This window comes from Gossypium raimondii, chromosome 2 (genome assembly GCF_025698545.1).
Source record: "Gossypium raimondii isolate GPD5lz chromosome 2, ASM2569854v1, whole genome shotgun sequence".
NCBI classification, from domain to species: domain Eukaryota; kingdom Viridiplantae; phylum Streptophyta; class Magnoliopsida; order Malvales; family Malvaceae; genus Gossypium; species Gossypium raimondii.
The window spans coordinates 14960988-14967852 of NC_068566.1; positions in this window are offsets into that span (position 1 = coordinate 14960988).

Sequence of the window (6865 nt, forward strand, 5' to 3'; positions counted from 1 at the left end):
ATACCAATTTGGACAACACTTAGACACAAAATTTGACAACATGTATATACAAAATTGGGCCGCATTTATTCACCAAAATTTGGCAGCATATATGTAGGAATTTGGACAGCACTTATACACAAAATTGGGTAGCATATATATACCAATTTGGACAGTACTTATACACAAAATTTGACAGTGTGTATATACAAAATTGGACTGCATTTATTCACCAAAATTGGGCAGCATATATATACCAATTTGGACATCACTTATACACAAAATTTGACAACATGTATATACAAAATTGGACAACATTTATTCACCAAAATTTGGCAGCATATATGTAGCAATTTGGACAGCACTTATACACAAAATTGGACAGCATGTATATACAAAATTGGACAGCATTTATTCACCAAAATTGGGCAGCATATATATACCAATTTGGACATCACTTATACACAAAATTTGACAACATGTATATACAAAATTGGACAACATTTATTGACCAAAATTTGGCAGCATATATGTAGCAATTTGGACAGCACTTATACACAAAATTGGACAGCATGTATATACAAAATTGGACAGCATTTATTCACCAAAATTGGGCAGCATATATGTAGCAATTTGGACAGCACTTATACACAAAATTGGACAGCATGTATATACAAAATTGGACAGCATTTATTCACCAAAATTTGGCAGCATATATGTAGCAATTTGGACAGCACTTATACACAAAATTGGACAGCATGTATATACAAAATTGGACAGCATTTATTCACCAAAATTGGGCAGCATATATGTAGCAATTTGGACAGCACTTATACACAAAATTGGACAGCATGTATATACAAAATTGGACATCATTTATTCACCAAAATTGGGCAGCATATATATACCAATTTTAGACCATTAAAGCTTATGCATTACTACCGAATTCAAACCAAAAGAGATAAGCCATATTCGCATGGCTTTTAAATACATATACACATTGGTCCCAAAATCAATATTTTAACTATGCTATACATGCCATATATTTGAGAACGATTTAGCAAAATACCAATAGAAAATATCGATAGTGTGACGAGCTTAGCTGACGATCCCCGAACACGTAGCGATCACCAAAATCTATACATCAAAACAATTATCCAACACATTGTAAGCTAATTTAGCTTAGTAAGTTATAAGCAAATAAACTCTACTATTTAAACCGATATCTCAAATAATATTCAACCAATTCATACTACTAAATTATCTTACCTTTAGCTTACCATATCATAAGATAATTATTCACTTATTACTATGATCAAACTAAAAGCAAATAATTACATAACCATAAACATTTCTTCAAATTTAATCACAAGACCAAATACATTATGCATTTCCTCATCATGTAATATAAAGAATCATATTATATATATATATGATTCCAAATACAATCACCACATAGGTTTAATACCTACAAAGCTTAACCTTAAAATACAACCATAATGGTTATTACTCAAGAATTACAAGTATTTACTCATTTTAATAATCGCGATTTCTCAATAAGACAAGTACTCAATACTAATAGTTATTCGAAAATATTTAATAAGTTTGCACACTTAGTGTTCAATAATCAAACTCGCACACTTAGTGCTTTGCCATTAAACTCGCACACTTAGTGCTTTACAATTAAACTCGCACACTTAGTGCTTTACAATTAAATTCGCACACTTAGTGTCGAAAGTCAACAACTCAATACATCTTATTTCAATAATTTTATCACTTCATGTATATATATATCTTTCAATTCAGCATAATTATTTAGATACCAAACTGATTTTAAAACGATACAATTATATATATGCTTAATAACTTACCTCAGATGTCGTCAACTAATAGATCGGCTACTCAACTACTTTCGATTTCCCCCGATCTAAATCTGATTTCTTGGTTTCTTGATCTAAACATATTCAAATAAATCTCATTTAAACATTTTTTTCATTCAATTTAGTCTAAGAACATATAAATGGGAAAATTAAAATTTTACCCCTAACATTTCACACTTTTTACAAGTTAATCCTTTTTGCTCAAAACACAAAATACACAAATTTTGACTACACTCCTTAAGGGCCGAATGTACCTATTGTTCATACAAATCCTCACATTTCATTTATTTCACATTTTAATCCCTTAAAATTTAATTTCACAATTTAACTCTAATTACTCAATTTCACCAAAACTTCCCATACAAAACATATTAATCTAAAATATATCTTTCATTATTCATCATCAAACATCACTTAACAAAAATTTTCATCAATGGCACAACTCAAAATATTCATCAAAATTAAAAATTCAAACATGGGTCAGATAGTATTCGAAACAACGATCTCAAAAATGTAAAAATTATCAAAAACCGAAACCAACCCATACCTTAATTTATCTTTAGAAGTGCCAAACATTCAAAAAGAAACCATGCATGAGTTGTCTTACACATTCAACTTTCAAAAATGGTAAAAATCATCTTTTCTTAGTTTATTTTAACATATATACATTATAATTATTAAATTACTTAATTAACCTTAATATAATAAACATATAAAACATATATGTAAAGGAAAATGTTGTCATATGTCATCCACTAACTATATTTTGGTCTAATTACATCTTTAGACCTCCTACTTAAAAAGACAACAACAAATAAGTGCTTTTAAAATTTAACCTCTAAATTTTTATTTTACGCGATTAAATTATTTTTTATCAAATTGAACCTTCAAACGATAAAATTTCCACACAAAATTTTCACACCTATAACTTAACATATAATAAACACTAAAAATAATATAAAATATTTTTCTAACTCGAATTCGTGGTTTCGGAACCACTATATCCGATTAGGGTCAAAATTGGGTTGTTACAACTCTCCCCCCTTAGGGATTTTCGTCCCCGAAAATCTTACCGGGGAATAGGTGTGGGTAACATTCTTTCATTGTATCCTTTGGCTCCCAGGTTGCTTCCTCAACTCCATGTTTATGGCACAATACTTTAACTAACGGAATTTTCTTATTTCGTGACTCTTTAACCTCACGAGCTAGAATGTAAATCGGTTCTTCTTCATATGACATATCAGATCTAATCTCAATTTCTGACGGACTAATCACATGTGTAGGATCGGATTGGTATCTACGAAGCATCGAAACATGGAATAAATTGTGAATCTTTTCTAACTCAGGTGGTAACATCAATCTATAAGCAACCGGTCCGACACGCTCTATAATCTTATACGGCCCAATAAATCTCGGACTCAATTTGCCTTTACGACTGAATCTGAGTATTTTCTTCCACGGTGAAACTTTCAGAAACACTTTGTCCCTGATCTGAAATTCTATATCCTTTCTTTTCAAGTTCGCGTAAGATTTCTAATGATCCGATGCTGATTTCAGACTATCCCGAATCACTTTCACTTTCTGTTCAGTCTCTTTAATCAAATCAACCCCGTGTATCTTATTTTAACTGAGCTCGGTCCAATACAATGGTGTACGACATTTACGACAGTACAAAGCCTCGTAAGGTGCCATTTTGATACTAGATTGAAAGCAATTATTATAAGCAAATTCAATCAAAGGTAAGTATCGTTCCCACGTACCTTCAAACTCGAGAATGCAACATCTCAACATATCCTCAAGTATCTGAATGATTCGTTCGAATTGACCATCTGTTTGCGGATGGAAAGCTATGCTAAAATGTAGTTTCGTACCTAAAGCATCTTGTAGTTTCTTCCAAAACCGCGATGTGAATCTCGGGTCTCTGTCCGAAATAATAGAAATAGGCACACCATGCAATCTCACAATTTGAGAAACATACAATTCAACAAGTTTATCGAGTGGGAAATCTGTTCGAATCGGAATAAAGTGTGCCGATTTTGTCAACCTATCAACAATAGCCCAAACTACATCTTTCTTGCTCGGTGTCAATGGTAAACCGGATACAAAATCCATCGTGACTTGGTCCCATTTCCATTCAGGTATCAGGATCGGCTGAAGTAATCCAGATGGTACTTGATGCTCGACTTTTACTTGCTGACATATTAAACATTTCGAAACAAAGTTAGAAATGTCTCGTTTCATACCATGCCACCAATAGTGCTGCTTCAGATCGTTATACATTTTCGTGCTACCCGGATGAACAGAAAATCAACTATTATGGCTTCATTCAAAATTATTTGAATTAACTCTGAATTTTTCGGAACACATAATTGGTTTCTGAATCTCAAACAATCCTCAGCATCAACTAGAAACTCTGAATCAACATTTAATTCACACTGAGCTCGTTTTGTAATTAAATCATCATCAACTTTCTGAGCTTCACAAATCTGTTGAACAAATAACGGTTTTGCTTTCAACTCAGCTACTATCGCACCATCATCAGACATAGCCATATGTGCGTTCATTGCACGCAAAGCAAATAGTGATTTTCGACTTAGGGCATCAACAACAACATTAGCCTTTCCCGGATGATAGTCAATCACAAGCTCGTAATCTTTCAGCAATTCTAACCATCGGCGCTGTCTCAAATTCAGATCTTTCTGAGTCATCAAATACTTCAGGCTTTTGTGATCGGAATAAACATGACATTTTTCACCAAACAGATAGTGGCTCTATATTTGCAACGCAAATACAATAGCGGCCAATTCCAGATCGTGCGTTGGATAGTTCTTTTAATGCGGCTTTAACTATCTCGAGGCATAGGCTACAAATTTTCCTTCCTGCATTAAAACACAGCCCAAACCATTTAAAGATGCATCACTATAAATAACAAACTATTTACCCGATTCTAGCCGAACTAAGACTGGAGCTTCGGTCAAAAGAACTTTCAACTGATCGAAACTTTTCTGACACTTTTCTGACCACTCGAACTTAACATCTTTTTGTAGTAACTTTGTCATCGGGGTAGCAATCATAGAGAACCCTTTTACAAACCGTCTATAATAACCAGCGAGCCCTAGAAAGCTTCGAACTTCAGAGTCATTTTTCGGAGGTTTCCAATCAAGTATAGCTGAAATTTTACTCGGATCAACTCGAATACCTGATGCTGATACAACATGACCCAGAAAACTGACTTCATGTAACCAGAACTCACATTTACTGAACTTTGCATACAACTGTTTATCTCGCAAAGTTTGTAACACAAGTCTCAGATGTTCAGCATGCTCGGTTTCATCACGAGAGTAGATCAAAATATCATCTATAAATACTACCACAAACCGGTCCAGATACTGTTTAAAGATCCGATTCATCAAATCCATGAAAACAGCAGGTGCATTAGTAATTCCGAAAGGCATAACCAAAAACTCATAATGTCCGTACCACGTTCGGAAAGCGGTCTTTGGCACATCAGATTCTTTAACCCGCAACTGATAGTAGCCTGATCTCAAATCTATTTTCGAAAACACTGAAGCCCCTTTTAACTAATCGAACAAGTCGTCAATACGTGGCAACATATATTTATTCTTTATAGTCACCTTATTGAGCTGCTTGTAATCCATGTACATTCTCATCGTTCCATCTTTCTTTTTCACAAATAGAACTGGTGCACCCCAGGGAGAAAAACTCGGTCGTGCGAAACCTCTATCTGTTAACTCTTGCAACTGTGCTTTCAACTCTTTTAATTCAGTCGGTGCCATATGGTACGGAGCTATTGAAATCGGAGTCGTCCCCGGTACTAACTCAATTCCAAATTCTACCTCCCGAATAGGTGGCAAACCCGGCAATTCTTTAGGAAACACATCTGAATACTCACACACAACTGGCAGAGATTCAATCTTCTTTTCGGTCACTTTACTATCAAGAACATATGCAAGATAAGCTTCACAACCTTTTCTCACATACTTCTGAGCCAACATAGAGGATATCACCGCCGATAAATCATTCAGATCATTAGATTCAATCCGAATAATCTCGTCATTCAGGTATCTTAAATCAATAGTCTTCCTTTTCCAGTTAACTACAGCATCGTGTAAAGTCAACCAGTCCATTCCCAAAATTATATCGAACTCGTCAAATGGCAACAACATCAAATCAGCCGTAAAACACAAATCTCGAATCATCAACGGACAATTCTTACACACTTTGTCAACCAACACACACCGGCCTAGGGGATTTGATACTCTAATCACAAATTCAATAGACTCAACAGGCAAAGTCTTACTGAATACTAAAGTTTCACACACATATGAATGAGTCGAACCAGGATCAATCAGTGCAATAACATTAGTATAATAGAGAGTGAAAGTACCAGTAATAACGTCTAGGGATGAAGCCTTCTCACGTGCGCGAATGACATAGGCTCTAGCAGGTGCGCGAGCCTCGGATCTAACAACTATATCTTTAGTACCTCTCTGACTGGCACTCACATTACCCGTGTTCCTGGGTGGTCTACCCCGAGCTGCTGTGTTGCCAATCTCATATTTTGAGTCGAATTTCGATCCGCAAACTCTGGGCACTCTCGAATAAAATGATCTTTCGATCCACATTTATAGCAAACTCGATTGCTGTAGTTGCCCCAACACTCACCAACATGTCTCCTACCACACTGCTGACACTCAGGTTTATTCAGTCGGGTATTACCAACACTAGCAACTGAGGTGGCTCTTGAACTCATTGGTGGTCGTTCTTGTATAGAAAGTCCGGCAATAGCCTTAGATCGACTACTAACATCTCTGAACTTCTTTGTTGCCATCTGAAAAGTTTTACTCGCTGATCTCTTGCGAAAATCAATAGCTTCCAACTCAGCTTTTCTTTTTTCTTTGCTGAGTTCTTCAGCTTTGCAAGCTCGCTCGACGAGTACTACGAACTCTTTTATTTCGAGTATGCCGACAAGCAATTTTATGTCT